The sequence below is a fragment of the Sciurus carolinensis genome, chromosome 2 (genome assembly GCF_902686445.1).
Source record: "Sciurus carolinensis chromosome 2, mSciCar1.2, whole genome shotgun sequence".
Classification (NCBI taxonomy): domain Eukaryota; kingdom Metazoa; phylum Chordata; class Mammalia; order Rodentia; family Sciuridae; genus Sciurus; species Sciurus carolinensis.
Genome location: NC_062214.1, coordinates 18,707,802 through 18,725,803, shown reverse-complemented (window position 1 = coordinate 18,725,803; position 18,002 = coordinate 18,707,802).

Sequence of the window (18,002 nt, the reverse complement as noted above, 5' to 3'; positions counted from 1 at the left end):
TAATTAGTGAACTATTAACTGGAAAATTTTGAGTATTGCTATGTATTTATTACATTTTTAGAAGCAAATTCTTTTTGGGTGGGGGGTACCAGGAATTGAATTCAGGGGCACTCGACCACTGAGCCACATCCCCAGCCCTATTTTGTATTTTATTTGGAGACAGGGTCTCACTGAGTTGCTTAGTACCTCGCTTTTGCTGAGGCTAAACTCAACAATCCTCCTTCCTCAGCCTCCCAAGTGGCTGGGATTACAGGTATGTGCCACTACACTGACGAATAGAGGCAATTTCTTGAAATGAAGGTTTATTCATTCAATTTTTATGCATGATTGTGTCACTAGCAATCAAGATTCCTGTAGGTTTAAGTATACAAGCCAACACTAGCACATCATCTTGGAGACTCTCTCTCCAGTAGGTTCTTCATTTTGTAGCCTTTACTCTGACCTTTGTCCAAAGTGCAGAAGAGGGAGGTCTTCAGAGACCTTGGCCAATGGGAGGTGGTTAACAATTCTGGCTCAACAAATAGAGGGAATGAACTCACTTCCCAGTGCTATTGAAGCCTGAGACCCTCAGGTGTGAGACCCTCTGTTCTCCACCACCCCCATCCCCGTCCCTGGTTAATTATGGGGCTCAGTGTCTCTGGAAGCTGAGCCCTCAGAATTGCATTGCTCAGGGTCTTTTGACCTGTTGCTTCCAGGGGAGCTCAGTCAGACAGGCACAGGCGAATGGCATGAAGGCAGAAGAGGAGCGGATCGGGCGTATGTGTGTATACAGACACCTTCTCCCTACCTCTCTGCAGCTCTGGCAGTACCTGTCTGTGCCCATCTTAGGTAGCCATCATCTCCCAAGGTTTTCCCTGGACAGTTCCAACTCCCTTCCCTGGGCTTCCACTTTAGCTGCTTCCTGGGTGCCTCACCAACCCTCAGTCCACAACCCCGTAAATAGTTCCTTTATTAAATTTTTTCCAGCTAAACCCATTTGAGTATGCCCTGTGTGAAACTAACACCCAGGATAAGCCAAGTCATTTATCCAGTTATCTGCCCAGCTGCACTGGGCTTTGAGAAACCTCTAACTACTCAAGTAAGGGGACACATTTCTCTTTGGTGTTCTCATTTGCTCACCCACAACATCCCCGTTACTATCACTGCCTAGAAGAGGGGATGGAAACAAGTGTGTTTCCCAAAATAGGACTTTGTTAAAACTCACAAGAAGCTTCAGCCACCCAGGTGGGCACACCATCAACTCCCCTTGGCTGGTTGGCTGAACCTGGTCCATACTTGACTCTGAGAGCCAAGTCGCAGCTCCGATGTCAGGCACAGTCTGTCCTCTGGGACTTGTAATGAGACCAAGCACCTGCTATGCCCCTTTTATAGCCCCTATCCTGTCTGTCTGGCACTGTGGTTCTCTCTAAAGTCTATGTCCTTGTCGGGCTCTGATGACTTTCTTTCTCTGGCCTGATATCCTTCCTGGCCTAACTCTTTCAGATTAGGCTCTTTCAGATTGTGTGTGTATAATGCATCAGGTACACACTCGATTCATATGGGCCTGTACTAAGCAGTTCACACGCACGATCCCTTCTACTGTGGTAGAAACCCGTGAGCCTGATCCACTCATTATCCCGCCCCTCCAAACCTGTACCAACCACGTGAGTAGATCTTTTGTCTCTTTGTAGTCAGATACATTCTGTTCCCTTCTCTCCACCTTCTACTGAATTTCAAGCCCCTTTGACTGCTAATTTCTGGCTAGACATGGTCAATTGAAGGACTTGGCAAAATATAGAAATAAAGAAATAAAAACCTGGGGCAATTTTTTCCTCTCTCCACGGGGACAACATCTCAGGCTGTAATGGAGCTTCTCTCGTGGCTGTACCTCTCACTAGACAGCTTGCCTCCCCGTGGCCTCAGCAGGGCTGCCAGGGTTCCAGCTTCCCCAGGGCTCCTGGACTCCTTCAAAGAGGTTTTCTTCTTCGGTCCCTCAGGCCCTAGATGAGGTGTTCACTTTCTATAGTTGCTAATCTCCAGATTACCTCGGTTCCTCTCTGCTCTTTCAAGCTCTTCTTACTCTTTGAAACTAGTTTTGTACATTAAATTCCCTCTTTTGAAATAACTGGCATGTGATTTGCATTTCTGGCTGCACCCTGCCCCATCTGCCCCTTATCCTGTAAACCCACACTTCAATCAGTTAGGTGTGTCTAATTTTTTGGAGAAACCAGCCATAAGGAGCTGCAACTTTTCAAATGAACAAGTTGTTCCCTTTTGCTTGCTTATTGTCTGCCTTCTCTGAGAGCCTGTAAGCTCTGTGAGGGCTGGCGCTGTGCATATTTTATTCATGGTTGAATTTCTAGCATCCTGGTGGATGGGTGGCTTCATGAACATCGATACAGAACAGATGAATGAAATACTAACGCATCTTTACTTTCCATGGCAGGACACTCGGGCTTCCAGAGGATTCAGTTTTCAGGCTATTTGTTCTGTGCTGCACAGTAGCCAGGGTGTTACCGCCCTTATCCACGGGCTGTAGAATCACGGCCCAGGTTCCTCATGGCGGCTGTCGCCCTGGTTCAGCTAACCCTCCCTCTCTCTTGCCCCTGTTCCGCAGGCCTCTTGTGGGTCTGCGGCCACCGTACCTACAGCTGCATCATCCTCTTCTATACCAGCCTGTTCACCCTTCCATCCCGGGCGTCATATTTTCCAGTATCTCTCCCATTCCATGGCTGGGTCACTTTTATCCCAACCCTGGTACTTATTCCTATAAAACTGAATCCCAATATTTCCTCTCCCTGTGCTTTATAATGCTTTGTAATAAGGTATTTAGACATAGGCCTAAAGCAGGAGGTTTCCCCCAAATAGCTAATTTTTTTTTTTTTTTCAGAATTTCCCAAGGAGAGAGCCCTAGGTTCAAGCCTGGCCCACTTCTGAGGTGGGTCTGGGGATCTGCACTAGGGATCAGCCGGGTTTGGCCCCCATGCTTGCCTCTGTCACAATGGAAGCAGCGAGAAACTGCTGGGATCATGTGGCAATAAAAAACAAAGCCCGAGTTTCAGGTGAATGCCAGGAACAGGCTGATTCTCAGATACTGGGCTCCTCTGGAGCAGAAGGGAGGGACCACCTGTGCCCGGGACTGTTGACTGACCGTGTTCTGGAGACTGCTTCCTATCCCCGTCCTCCCTCTGTCCCTCCTCAGCACGCTGTATGGCAGGGTTCCTGACAGTAACCAGGCAACTCCGGACTCTGGCCTGAGCTCCCTAGTAGGGTTTCCAGATGAAACACAGAATACCCAGCGAGATCTGGATTTCAGATACACAATCTATATGCATATGTTTACACGGGAAAAGATTTTCTTCTTCATCTGAAATTCAAATTTCTCCGGACAACCTGTAGTTTCGATTGCTACATCTGGCCACCCGATTGCCTACAGCTGTCTAATACCAGGTAGCATGAAACACTTAACGGAGCCTGTGTTCCTTCCTAAGAGGACATTTTGAACTTCTGCTTCCGTGAGCCACTCGTGGAACTCGTGGATGATGAAGAGGACCCTCTTTAATAAACATGGTCTTCTGCAAGGGTTGGCATTGACAGATTCCATTTTATATACATTGGTGTAGCACCTTTGACAGACTGTGGTCTGGGCCCCCAGTCCTCCCTAAAAATGATGGTGGAAATGCTCAGAGCTTCAGGATGAGTTTGGGGAGAAGCTCCGCCTAGTTCAGAAGGCCAACATCAATTCAGTTAAGTCAGCTCAATTGTCTTCTTTGCGTTGGGTTATTAGACACTTAGCAACTTTATCTCTGGATATGTACTCCTTCACTTTACATTTCTCATACATATGTATCAAACATGGTCCCTTTTCTCAAGCGATGGGGTTATTTTCTGTTCCCGGGGAAGCTCTGTGTTTGTCATTTATTTATTCATTCAACAAATCTTTTCTGAGACTATTTCGTGCCACATGCTGTTCTAGGTGTTGGAGCTATTGAAGCAAAACAAAACCCAGGAAAATGCAGCCGTATGGAGTTTGTGCTGTGGAGAAAATAATGAGAGACGGAGGGTCAGCATGTGCCTCTGGGAGCTAATAGGATTGCAGTTTTCAAATATTGATTAAGAAAGACCTCTTGGAAAAGGTGACATTTAAGCAGCCATTTTAAGAACTTTTATTCAGGCTTTTAAGAATTATCCAGCAGGTTTGTTTAACTGCTGGTCATTCATTTAAAAATGTATACACTCACCTAAAAGGGAGTACTTTATACCAAGTCTATCATTTATCAGGATATCAAATATGTAGTAAGTTATTGGATCTGATGCGTGTACTGTAGATATCCACCCTTTAATCTCACACAGATTGGCTCAGGAATATATAGAGCATCGCCCTCATTTCTAATTCCTGTTTGTCCATAGTGCTCACAATGTAGACTCTGGAGTATGACAGAGTGGTTTTAAAACCTGTCCCTATTCCTTGATAATGATATTATGCACAGAAGTTGTTTTAATGTTCAGTGTCTCAGTTTCCCAAAATTGAGAGTCACCTCAGAGTATTGTTGTGAAGATTAAATAAGATAATACACAATTCCCATCACTAAAAAGTTCATAATGGAGTACCAAGAAGCTGGTTCTCCAGAAAATAAATAAGTAAGTAAACTCCCAGATATATATGGCATTTGCTAATTTCTGTGGTGTAAATATTCCCATCTTGATCCATTTCCAGCTACCTAACTTGTCACTGAAAGTGGATCTGGAAAGAGATGCACACAGTCAGCTCTAACAAGCTGGTCCCCTGCATTCAACACACCCTGTTCTGTCACATCATCAATGCGGTTTACTTCCAGAGTCTGCACGAAGGACTTTTAGTTATGTTATTGAAGGTGACATGCTCAGGTCCAGCCCTGTTGACACCGGGTCAGGGTGCTTTGTCGCTGGTAGCTGTCTTGCACGTTAGATTCCCTGACCTCTACCTACGGGACACCAGGAAGTGCCCTCTGGCCTCAGTTGTGACAACGGAGGATGTTTCCAGACATTTCCAAATGCCACCCGGGGCAAAATGTCCCTGATAGAGAAACGCTGCTCTAGAGGAACAAACATGTGAGCTGGAAAAATATAGTTTTAGAGAAATAAGTTTAGAATCATATTTTTAAAAGAAGGTTAAAAAAATTATAGTGCCTAAATGACCACAAATACACTGAAGAGAGAATCAGTTTTTAGTAATTAAAGGTTAATTACCTGAGCACAGGGTTCAAGGTAGCTGGGCAGGTGGGTGGAGTTGTCACAGGCGGCAGGCAGCAGGGCAGAAGGGGACAGCACTTGACTGGGCGATCCTGCGGTGCCCACGCTTCAGTAGCCTCTTAAGATCAGAAGGGCCTCAGCCTCCACTTACACTCTGCTCCTTATTCACTGTGTGACTCCTGACAAGTGTCTTAACCACTCAGAGCCTCAGTGACCTTATCAATGAACAAATAATGAAGACTGACTTAAACAGATTGTGCAAATGGTAGTCGATGGTATAAATACTGATTAAAGAGGAAAGAAAGGGTCCTTGTTGAGCTTCGCATTCCGGGCACTGGTGGGCCTGAGGCAGGGACTCATGGGAGGGGAAGGCGGGAGGGCGGGGTGGGCCGGGGAAAGCAAGATGATAAAGTGCCTGTGCCGCCACACATGGCCGCGGGTCACTGCTTGGAAATGTGAGAACAAAATGGGACCCCAAGCTAATGACTTTCAGGTGCGCTGGCCCAGCTGCCTGGCCACTGGGGAATCCCTCCGAGGCCAAGGCGAGCGCTCCAGGGCTGCCAAGGCAAACAGCAGCCCACGGAGAACCAACCAGAGCCAGGGCCCCGGCCTCCCACCAGCCTGCAGAGCACCCTGAGGCTGCCCGCCCAGCACCTGCCCACCGTAGAATCCACGGGCCCTGCGTCCCCACCTCTCTCCCTGCCACCCACCTCCCCTGCTCCCAGAAGTCTCTGCTTCCTGTGCAGCCCAGGAGTGGTCCTAGGGTTGCGTCTTTCTCACTCCCAGCTCGACCCCACTGAAACCCCTGCTGGTGGGACCATGCCTGACCCTGCCTGTGGGCCCCTGGTCAGAGAATCCCTTCCTGACCCTCCTGTCACCTTTTCCCCTTGCTCCTCAGGTCTTTGCACCCTGAGCCCTGCTTCACTTCGCTCTCACCTGTATTCCATGTCCATCACCCAGCTATGGAGATGAACCTGACCCCAGATGCGGCCCATCTGAGCTCCGCTCTGCCCATACAACATTCTGAAGAGCTGCAAAGCAGACCAGTGGCCAAATGTGCATTTGTTACTCCCCAGGATGTAATGGCAGGCTACCAGGGAAGCGGGTGTGGACCTGGACAGAGTCAGCTCTGTCCAGAGAGAATGCTGGTTCCCACGCCAATTGTACCTGGCAGAAGGATGGTCTGTGATTCCAGGGGAAGACAGGGGTGTAAGCATCTTTGCTCTGGCCTTACAGTCATGGGTCAGAATCTAGAGAACCCTGCTTGCTTATTAGCTATGCAAACATTATTTAATTATTACTATTTAATGATCACAATGTTATCTGTGTCTCAGTTTCCTCATCTATCAAATTGTCATGGTATGCCCTTTCACATGATTATCAGGGAGATCACTGAGATTACTTGTTCTTTCATCCACCAAGAATTGTTAAGCATCACTTATGTTTTAGGAGCAGAGATAGATCCTGGGGATACTGATATGAATACAGCATAGTCCCTGATCTGCAGGGTCCCACAGTCGAGGGAAAAGACAGATGAGAAACTATAGCAAAGCAGTACATTATGTATGTATGACAGAAATAAGAGAACACTGACCTCGAACATGCCATTCACGATCCTGCCTCAGGACCTTTGCACTTGCTGTTCCCTCTGTTTTAAAACTTTCCTCCAGGTCCCTGCAAAACTGTTCCTTAACTTTCTTCAAGTCTCCGCTCAAATGTCATTTCATCATCCAAATCTCCCCTGACCACCTGTTTTACATCATACCCACTCTCTCAGGCTTAATTCCCCATTTCCTTTGCTTTTGACCTTGTCTTATTAACACCTGTTAAAGTGATTCTTCTTTTCTTTCCCTTCCCTCCTGGAATAGAAGCTCCCTGAGGGATGTCTGAAATGTCATAAAATGCTTCGATATCCATTGAATTAATTCAATTGATTAAATGAACAAATCCATTGATTAAACATATACATTGATTAAATGAACAAATCATTCAAAAAATGAAAATCAGTGTGATCAGCGAACAAAAGACCTCATTCTTCCAGGGAGAGTCCAAAAGACCTCCTTCTTCTAGGGAAAGTCGAGGACAAGGAGTCCCTCAAGAGAGACCTGAGGTGGTCAGTTACCTGAGAAGTGCAAGGAAGGGCAGAGGGAAGAGTATGTACAAAACACAGGTGGAAAGTCAAGGTCTGTCCCAGAAATGGCTGGTAATTTTGAGTAACTAGGGAGCTGCAGATGGCTCAGAGGCACTGGCAGGAAATGTGTGTAAAGAGTAGGCTGCAAACATATCATTTAATCCCTCTTATGAAGACTGGACTTGGCACATAAACTAGAATTTTTTTAATTAGAGTATTATAATTATACATAGTATTTTGATTCACTTTGACAAAATCATACATGTGGGGAATTGGGTTTCAATCCCCACTCCCCCTTTTCTCCCCTCCTCCCTGACCCTGTTTTTCCTCCCCTATTGCACTGATCTGCCTTTCATGCCTTTATTTATTTATTTTTGTTGGTATTTTCTACATAAACCTAAAGGGGAAATTCCCTTTGGTACATTTATATGTATGTATGTATATAGCAGGATTTTGTTAAACTCATTCCATATTTTTTCCTCTTTCCCTTCCTTTCTCTCTCTCTCTCTCTCTCTCTCTCTCTCGGTTTCCTACTTCTCCTCCACTGATCGTTCCTATATCTTGATGATATCCTGTCTCCTCCTCCACTCTCTTTTCCTCTTATTTTTCTCTAGCTTCCACCTATGAAAGGAAATACTCAATTCTTGATTTTCTGAGTCTGGCTTATTTCACTTAGCATGATTTTCTCCATTTCCATCCATTTAGCAACAAATTACTTTATTGCTCTTTGTGGCTGAGGAAAACCCCATGGGGTGTTTATCCCACACTTTCTTGATCCATTCATCTATTGACGGGCATCTGGTTTGATTCCATAATCTAACCAAGGGGATTATGGTGAAAGACCTTAACAATGCAAACTATAGCACACTCCAGAAATAAATTGAAGACTTAAGAAGATAAAAAGAACTCCCATGTTCTTGGATAGGCAGAATTAATGTTGTCAAAATGACCATACCACCCAAAGCAATATACACATTCAATGTTACCAGGGTATCCCCTTCAAAATATCACTGGTATTCTTCACAGAATGGAAAAATAAAATAAAATAAAACCAGTCCTTAAATTCATTTGGAAGAATAAGAGACTTAGAATAGCCAAAGAAATTCTGAACAAGAGCAAGGCAGGAAGCATCATGATAACTGACCTCAAATTATATCACAGAGCCATAGTGGCAAAAACAGCATGGCGTCAGCATCGAAATAGACTCGAAGACTAACTGAAAGGAATAGAAGACACAGAGACAAGCCCAAATGCTCTGATACATGACAAAGGTGCCAACAATAAATGTTGGGGAAAAGACAGCCTTTCTGACAAATGGTGCTGAGAAAATTGGATATCCATATGAAGAAGGAGCTGATCTTTTTCTAAGTAGCACGGTTCCAGGCACACAAAAGATGCTCAGTGCTTTTACAGCAGTAGCTCTGCCCATACTGGCCTATGGGAGGTGATGGAAATCCCCACAGGAACCGACGGGGCCCCTGACTCCAGCGGGTCCCAAGGTGCTTGGCACCCAGAGAAGGGCATTGTGGCAGGTGAGATCCCGGGTGTTTGGAGTGAATCAACCCACAGGCTGTGGAGGTCCGCCTGGGTGTACCCCTCTAAAAAACACTTTCCCTTCACACAATCCAGCCACAACCAGCAGTCCCATTTTTATTGGTCATTATAATTTTCCATACTAGCGGAGGTCATCAGGTCATATCTGTGTACACACGATCTAATGTCATCCATCTTCATTTCCAATGGGATGTTCTTGAAGATGTTGGTAATTGAGACCTTGTTTAACCCAACTGCAGTCGCACCTTGCTCTGGCTACCCTCCATACGCTGAGGCCTGTGTAAGTGGATTCTCATTCAGGGTGCTCTCTTGTGTTGCCCTTGTACCCTACTGGTATCACTGCTTTGAGGAGGACCCAGGTTCCCTAGAAGAGGCTCATGGAAATGTCTCCCTGGCTCCACAGAAGTCCCCGGAGAGAGGAGGAAGCAGAATGTTCGTGCTGGGCTGGTTGGAGGGTCAGCAGAGTGGATTCTTAGTCCAGTTCCCTCGCACATGTCTAAGGTTTTGAAAGAATGATATTTGAAGAGAAAATGAAAGAGCCCTATGTTTTGAAATGCATTTTAAGTTTTTGGCAATAGTGAAGAAATGAATACACATAACTGGTGGGGGGGGGGGGGCAGGCCGTAAGGGGCGTGTGTGACCTGGCCCTGGGGACACGTGAGTCCCATCAACACTTACTATTTTTGAAAATGCTGGAGCCAGAAGGGGTAAAAATCAGAACAGAACATGTTTCTGTTTGTGTGCTTCCTTCCTACTCTATGATTTTTCTTTCAGGAGAGAAATGCACACTGGTCATTCTCTCCGCAGGATGAATAGGTCTTTGACAGATGGATATTTCCAATGGGGAAGAAGGGTCAACAGGACCCTGTTAATCCTCTAGGTGGAAGGTAGGATGCTGGAGGTGACATAGGCAGAGGCCGATAAGCGCCAGGTGAGGAGGTTTGGACATTGTGCTGTATGATGGTGGCTTGTTTAAAAGGGGTTTTGAGCAGAAGAGTGGCATCGTTCAATTCGGGAAGATCTGCCTGTGGTGAGATAAAGGGTGGATTGAATCTGGGTGCTGACCCTGCACAACTCCTTTCCAGCTCCTCCCAGCACGAACATTCAGCTTCCTCTCTTCTCCAAGGAGAAGCCACGGGTCAGGGAGAAGTTGCCACAAGCCTCTTCTAGGGAACCTGGGTCCTCTTCAAAGCAGTGATACCAGGAGGCTACAAGGACTACCAAGAGCTCACCCTGCATGGAAATCCACTTACACGGGCCTCTGCGGATGGATGGTAGCCAGAGCAAGATGGGGCTGGAGCTGGGCTAAATGAGGCCTATTGAAAAGTTGGATAAGTCACATCACCTCCCATTTTGGGGCCCAAACATCCACAGAGACATTGGTCCATTCTTTGGAGTGAGTGTCCTTTGGCTATGGGAGATTCTGAAAGGACTAATCAAGGAACCCGGGCTGAATGCATGTGACGAAGACATTGCCTGACCCAGCCGAGGAGGAATGGAGGGCTGCTGGTGTTTGCGTCCCCCAGCTCTTTCTCCTGGGACCACCAGGATGCGGGTCACCTCTCCTCCATGGACCTGGTCCTTCTCCAGAGAGAGGTTTGGATGGCAGCCTATTCTTGACGTGACTGTGACAACTGTGATCTGAATCCCAATAAAAAGCCAGCCCACCTGAGTGGCATCGCATAATGACTGTATAGAAAACTGAGACTTTTTTTCAGAGAAGCAAGAGGACAGCAATAGTTCACAAAGTGTCTGCTGATTTCAGAACTCTTTTCCTGAGAGCCACAGTAGGCCTTTTATCTGGAGTTAATAGTTTGCAAAACTGGGTCTCTGTCCCAACTGTCTCTGGCCCTGCTAGTTTAAGGTGATCTGAGACCTTTGGATCCACTAGAATATTGAAAAAACTGAGAACCCTTAACAATTTATGAGATGTCGCTAATGCAAGAGATGTCTTCAAACATCAACCTTAGATGAGAATTGACAGCTAGTCTCTTGTTCCAACTCAAGAGCTGGACATACCTCAGAATCCAACTGAACCTGCGAAGGTTAACTAAAATGAGATGAGATTTCCAGGAGAAAAAGTATAGAACAGTATCCAATCACTGGGCAGGTTGACTCACTTAGAAATCAGGAACAAGAAAAATCTAGGTATATATGGTGGATAAATCAGGTTTCGAATTCAGTCCTTCTTAGCTTCAAATGAGCACATACCTGAACTGATTGCTAGTCCCTCTTCTCATTATGCATGGCTGGTATTTACTATATTAGGCCATATTAAAAGGAATCCTCCATGGGCACTCCAAACCCAATCAGGAGTCTGGAGGTTGTGTCTGACTTTGGCTGATTTTAATATAATGTGAGGGCCTGGAAGTTCCTCTTATTCATTTTATTTATTTATTTTAATGGCCTAAATTCAACTCCACTAAGCAAATCAATTCAGAGCCGAGACTGAAATTTACAATACGCCCACCAATACTATGGCTCAACAGGGTGCATTAAGAGGCTAGTTAAACGCCAAACGCGGTATAAATCTCAGCCTTATAGGTGTGCTGAAAACGTAAATAGCTTCCAAAGAGCTACGATCAATACCAAGATATATGTGCAGGCTCAAAGTGTGCAAATAATTTAAATTTTAAATTAGCCCCTCCCCCATACCTTAGCCACCTCCTCCCTTAATATTGTGGGCTCTGCAATTTCTGTTAATGGCACCAAATTTTCAGTATTGGTTTTGGAGTTTCTATTAAGATCAAAACAGACCAAGGTAGCATCAGGGTCTACGTATTGGTTGGAATGCCGAGATGGAAATGAGAAAGGTCCAAAGAAGGGGAGTCACAGGGAATGAGAAAAAAGGTGGGACATAGGACATCCCGGAAGGTACCAAGAGGTGGCAGGAGAGGAAAGACAGGTAGCAAGTCCGAGGAAGTCTGGAAGCAAGTAGGTGGCAGGTCATTGCAAAACTATGATTTCCAAAATTATGGTTTTCCCCAAAAGACTTTAGTCTGGGAGGGTACTGGATTACAAATACCTGAGCGTGAAACTTCTTTACCAGGGTCATTCAAGAAAAAAAACCTTCATTCTACCTCATTTTCCTTTAGGATTTTTTTTCATAATCAACTCTCCTAGGAGACAGAGAACTGGGCCACCTGCTCCTCTGCCTGGTGGCTGTGTCACCCTGGTGAGTAAGTTGACCTTTAAAAACTCCCATTTCCACATTTGTAATATGGGAGTAACAATGGAACCCACCTCACCAGGCTAATGAAGAGATTCAAGAGCTCAAAGGCTTTTATCCTGGCCCATGCAGCGTCTACACTCACTCTTCCCTTCAGCAAAAGGGGCGGGCACTCTGCAGGAGCCAAGCACATTTTTAACCCTGGGACTAGAGAGGACTTCCACAGTGATGTAGCCCTACCCTCGTGGAACTTCCATTTCAACTGGAGAAACGGATCATCCACACGAGACAGAAGAACATGGGGTAGATACATCCAGGGATAAGGGCTACGAGAAAGAGAAGAGAGGGAGACAGGCAGGGAGGGAGGGATAGAGGGAGGAAGGGAGGAAGAGATGGAGAAAGAAAACAGGCCAAGGAATAGTGGTGAGAGCTCACCAAGAAGAGGAGGTCATTTCCGAAGGGCCTCAGTTCCAGGAACTGCTGGCTTCTGAGGCCACGCTGCTCCCACCTCAAAGGCTGTGTTGCAGACAAATGAAATTAGCAACCAAAGGGAAAGGTAGGAATGGGTAAACTCCAAAGGCAATGGTCTCTGGGAAGATGGCCTGTTCCAGGCGTCTGACCTGCTGACTTCCTTGGCCCTCAAGCTTCAGGTCGCGGCTGGCCCATCTTCCAAGGCTTGTTGAAATGGGAAGGGGCTTATGTGCTTCCTCAGCTTCTCCAGAGACTGACGGGCTGCTGGCAGAATGAGAAGCACACAACCACTCTGATGAGCCCCACCAAGTTTGGTTATTGCTCCAAGAAGCCACAATCCCTCAGATGTCTGCTATGTAGCCATTTAGGAAGTCCTTCCATCCAGTCTCCTAAACCTCCTTCTGGCCTCTGTGCACCTCCCCAGCTGAGGCTCTGGTGAAGGTGAGGCCTTATCTCTAGAGCAGTCTAATGCACTAATCTCCCAAAGATTCAGCTGCCACCATTTTGCTCCCTTTCCTTTCCAAGTCTGAGCACATGCTCCCGGCCCACCCTCTGCTCTGACGTTTTTGATTCTCCAAAGACCTCAGAAGAAAACACGAACCAACCCTGTCACTTTGCTTGCATCAGTCTCCACTCCATCCCTAGGCACTAAAAGGCCAGCCTGAATCCTCAGCTTCTGGGGAGGTTGCTGTCCCCACCTACATTTCTGTGCCTTTACACATGCCCTCTCTTCATTATTGTCATGATCAGCATTCAGCTAGAAAGTCACTTTTGCCATCAAGCTTTCCACGACTACCCCAGGAAGTCAGATTGCTGATTCCTCCGTGGGCCTCAGACATTTTTCTTGCCAAATCAAATACTTGAGATTTCCCAAGTTATTTTCTAATCATCTGTGTGCTTTGCAGCCCCTGCATTGCTGTATTCACTCTTGGAGGACAGTGGTTGTTTTATGCCATCGTATGCTGGGCAAATCGGAGGAGCAGAGTATTATCACACCGTGAGTCATCCCTGCAGGAGAGAAAAATCCCCAAACACATTAGCATAGATTAACGAGTTCTTTCTTAATCCTTCCTGCGTGCGAAGTGTGTTGCAGATATTGACTCACTTGCACATCACATACACACCATGAAGGAGATATTTTTATTCCCATTTTGTAGGTACCAACTGAGACTTAACTGAATTGGCCAAGGTCTTCATACACTCCAGCCAGTTCCAACATATGAGCTGTTAGAAGTGCCCCCTTCCATGGTGGGACCTGTCCACCTGTTGGTTTGTGAACAATGAACTCTGAGGTTGGGTTTGCAATGCATTGAGGAATTACGTGGGAGAAGTGATTGTGGCCAACTCTGCAAAGGGTCTGCCTTCAGTAGGGTTTAGACTTGTTTCTCTGGGATGTCAACTGTCTAAAGCATAAAATGAAGAGGGCTTGTGTAACCCAGCCCAGTACTTTGTTTATAATCCCAAAACATACTTGGCAACTTCACCGTCCAAGCCAAATTCTTCCTTTATCCATGCAGTTTTTCAGACACAAAAGAGCTCTTAATTAATCAATAATCATTACAAATCCTTAACTTTGCCCTGCCCTTGATTTAGGAGCAATTATTTATGGTTGAAAGCAGTAAGGGGGTAAGGAGGAGGAAAAGAGGTGGTGTCACCAAGGATCACTTGGCAGCTCAGGGACTGTTTTCTCAGGAAGTTCTTCAAGGGAAATGTCCTATTCCATAGTCCACCCCAGAGTTCCTTTTGGCCCTTCTGTATTCATTCAGCAAAAGTGCATTAACACCTGTTTACCAGATCCTGTTCTAGGTACTGAAGTTCAGTGGCAAAGAAGGTCATTAAAATCACAAAACTTATTACAGAGGGGGAGATGAAATGTAGTGAAGTACATAATTACAGAGGTCAAATAATTTTGCATTGCAATAAATGATATCAAAGACTCTTTAATAGGAGTCAAGGATTGAAAGCAACGGGAGGTGCCTGACTCTGGACAGCGTGGTCAGGGGAGCCTTCCTGGAGGAGGTGTTATTTCAGTGGAAACTTGAAGAAAGGAAGGAAGTGAAGAAGATGGTGAGAAACGGGCTGCAGACGTAGGGAGCCAGAACACTAGGCTGGCAGCTGCTGGGTTGAAGAGCTGATGAACAAGTTCAATGAGGTCAGAGTGGGGATAATGCCAGCAGGCCTGCTCAGGGATCCAGGGCAAGTCACCATTTCCTTCTTCTCGGTCTCTAACTATGTCAAGCCAGCCTCCTCCTATCACCACATCCTTGTATTTTATTTTACTTTTAACTTGATTGGCCTTTCTTCTTATTTTATCCCTGGAGTTCACAGGAGTTGCAAAAATGCCATTGGAGAATTTCTTTGGCCCAAAGTCAACAGAGAAGCAAAACAATATGGATATGAACTCTGAAGTCATCCTAGAAACAAGCCAGGTTTCTGGCTCAGGCCCCCTGTGGACAGGAGGCCAGAAGGACTCTCCCAGGTCCAAGGCCATCTCTTTTTAACAACGTAGTAAGAGAAAAAAGTCACTTCATACGAAAATCTCCATCTCTTTTCTTTGTAGGGTTTGAAATCAGTCAAGGGAGTCTCTCTGAAGGAGGTGACAGGGATAGGTGACATGGATTCATACAACGTCAGTTGAGGGAAAGGAGAAAGAAGGGTGCCGGTTCTGGGTAGAGGAGGCAGGCAAGGTCGTTTTGCGGGTGTGCATGAACGAGTCTGCGCACCTGGGCAGGTACGCAGCCCTGCCGAGAAGCTGTGATTAGGGGCGTCAGGTCAAAAGGAGACGACCACGTGGGTCTTTGAAAGCTCCTCTGAGCACTTTCATCCCACGCCTTCTTTCCCCTCTTTCTCTCTCTTTTCTCTTTGGTGTTAACCATACTTAACACCACCACCTCCACAGGAGATTCCCCAGCTATTGGGTGTATCATGACCCCATTTAATAGATAGGAAGACTGAGACACAGAGGGGCTCACTGAGCAGTGCTGGAAGCAGAATTTGGACTCACAGCTTCAACACCCCCTCCCCCTTTCCCACACTACTTTGCCAAGCATTCCTGGACACAGGTTTGGGCCTGTGGTCAGCTTGGCCTCTGCCTCTTTGAATCCCAACACAGGTAGCCAGCACGCATATCCATTTTTTAAAAATACTTTTTTAGATGTGGATAGACCTTTGTTTTATTCATTTATTTATATGTGGTGCTGAGAATCGAACCCAGTACCTCACACATGCTAAGGCAAGTGCTTTACCACTGAGCCACAACTCCAGCCCCTCGCAAATCCATGTTTACAGATGAGTAAACTGAGGCTCCGAGGTGGGAATAGATCCCTCCGGCATCACACTGCAAGAAGTAAAATGAATGCATTATTCAAACAGGGGTCACCCTCTTCTTAACGATGGCACTTCATTGCCTCTCGCATCCGGTGGCCCTAATTGTTAGATGAGGATCGCCGTTATTGATAATATGATATCGCGGCTTTAGAGAGAACCCAGAAGAGCATCAGCCAATAGGCGAGCGAGGCCCATGGAGAGCTCCCGCGGCCAGCCCACCCCCAGCTGCTGCTTGCTGTGCACCCAGAACCCTTCAAGCCTTGGAGCTGTCAGCACAGATTCCACCAGGGAGCGAGCAACACCCCACACTTCCTCAGGCCCTTCTGAAATCCAGCCAAGGAGCAGGCGCTGAGCGAACACTCACACAGCTCCCGAGCCTCTGGCCCTGGGCACAGTGCCCTCGCTTGTGGAGATGGAAATGGCGAGGCCCGTCTGACTCAAAGACGCCTCATTGCTCCTGACACCTCGGACTTAAAACCCACCATCACTGTCACTCAGCATCGACCCTGCTGGGCTTGATGCAGGGAGAGGGGAGGGGAGGAACACGGAAAGGGACCCGCAGAGCCAGGGCAGGAGGCTGGGAAGGACGCTGGTGGAAAGAATCCACTCGTAGGACTCCTTTGGAGTGTGGGGGCTGAAGAGCCAGCTGGGGGGCGATGGAAGGAGAGCCCCCAGTACAGCCCAGGGCCAGAGACTCAGCAGCTCCCAGGCTTCGTGAGGTCTGATCCTCCTTCTCCTCAGTTGCTGTGGTGAACTGTAGTCACTAGCAGAGGAAATGCAGGCTAGGGACACAGGGTTCCGATTTGGGGTCTGCATAGTCTTCCTACAAGAGACTCCCCAGGGGGCTTGTCATACTTCTGGGTTATTCCCAAATCATGAGGCAAACATCACATCAAGATTAAATTAAGGGCTGGGGAGATAGCTCAGCTGGTAAAGTGCTTGCCTTGCAAGCACAAGGCCCTGAGTTCGATCCCTAGTACTGCCAAAAAAAAAAAAAAAAAAAGATTAAATTAAAAAAAAAGAAAGTCTCCCTTTTCAATTTTCTTTCAGTCCCTCAGATTACATAAGGGGAAATTCACCTGATCAGCTCTAGCATCTACAACCCCTAACCCTTTGCTAAGCTACCTTTGAGACCAGGAGCCAACTCCCTGCTAGGCAAAGGAGCCTAGGTAAAACCTAATAAAAGCTCCAGTGTTCTCTGTACTTACCCTTTTCACAGTTAACTGTTTAGAGCAGGAAATGTTTGTCGTCTCTTAAGGAACAACATAAAGTTTCTGTTTAAATCCTATACATGAGGTTTTTTAAAATGAAAGGAAATGACAGCCCCTTACAGACGCACCCGGAGGAGCTGCAGGGCTGACTGGAGGTAGGGATCCCAGGCTTTGGAAGACAAGGCTGGCAGCCTGGCTTGTGGGCTCTGGGAAGGTTCTGGAGGCAGGAGGCAGTCCTGGGGTCGCCTGGTGGAGACCTGGCTCCTGTAACCAGCGGGGCCCCTGAGCTGTGGTCTTTCTCAGAGCAAACATCAGTCTCTCTGCTCTTTGTCCTTAATGACCACAGCCAGGGGGGAGCCGCTTTCACTCCCAAAGAGGCTGTTTGTATCCAGCCCAAGAGGAGAGACCTAAATTGGCATTCCACATCGTAATAAAAAAATTCCCAGCAATTATTAAAAGATTCTTATCTCTTGCTCCCTACGTGGATAATGAGTTCCTTCTCTGCTGGACTGAGACAGGCTGTCTCTGCTCTCACTTAATGAAACAGGACCAAGTTTGCAAATGAGCCTGCCCCGGTTCTCCCTTAACCTCTGCTGGTCGAGCTGTACATCAAAACTTCTGGCTTCTGTCTTTCCTTATTAACAGCCCGTAATCTTGGCTGGGTCCTTGCCTTGGCACTTCCTCTTTGCCTGAGCAGATCTGGTTTTCACCGGACATAACAATCGGGAGTTGGCCTTTGTCTTTCTGGACTAAAGGTTTAAGGGATCTGGGCGCTCCTGGCTTCATAGGAGAAGATAGAGAACAATGGGCGTATTACCTGCACGCTTTACCTGAAAAGTCTTGCCCCTTTCTCCCTGGCTCCATGGTGCAGAAGCTGTGTTCTTGATGGTTCTGACTGAAATTCTCCACCTGTGGCAGGTTCCAGGGG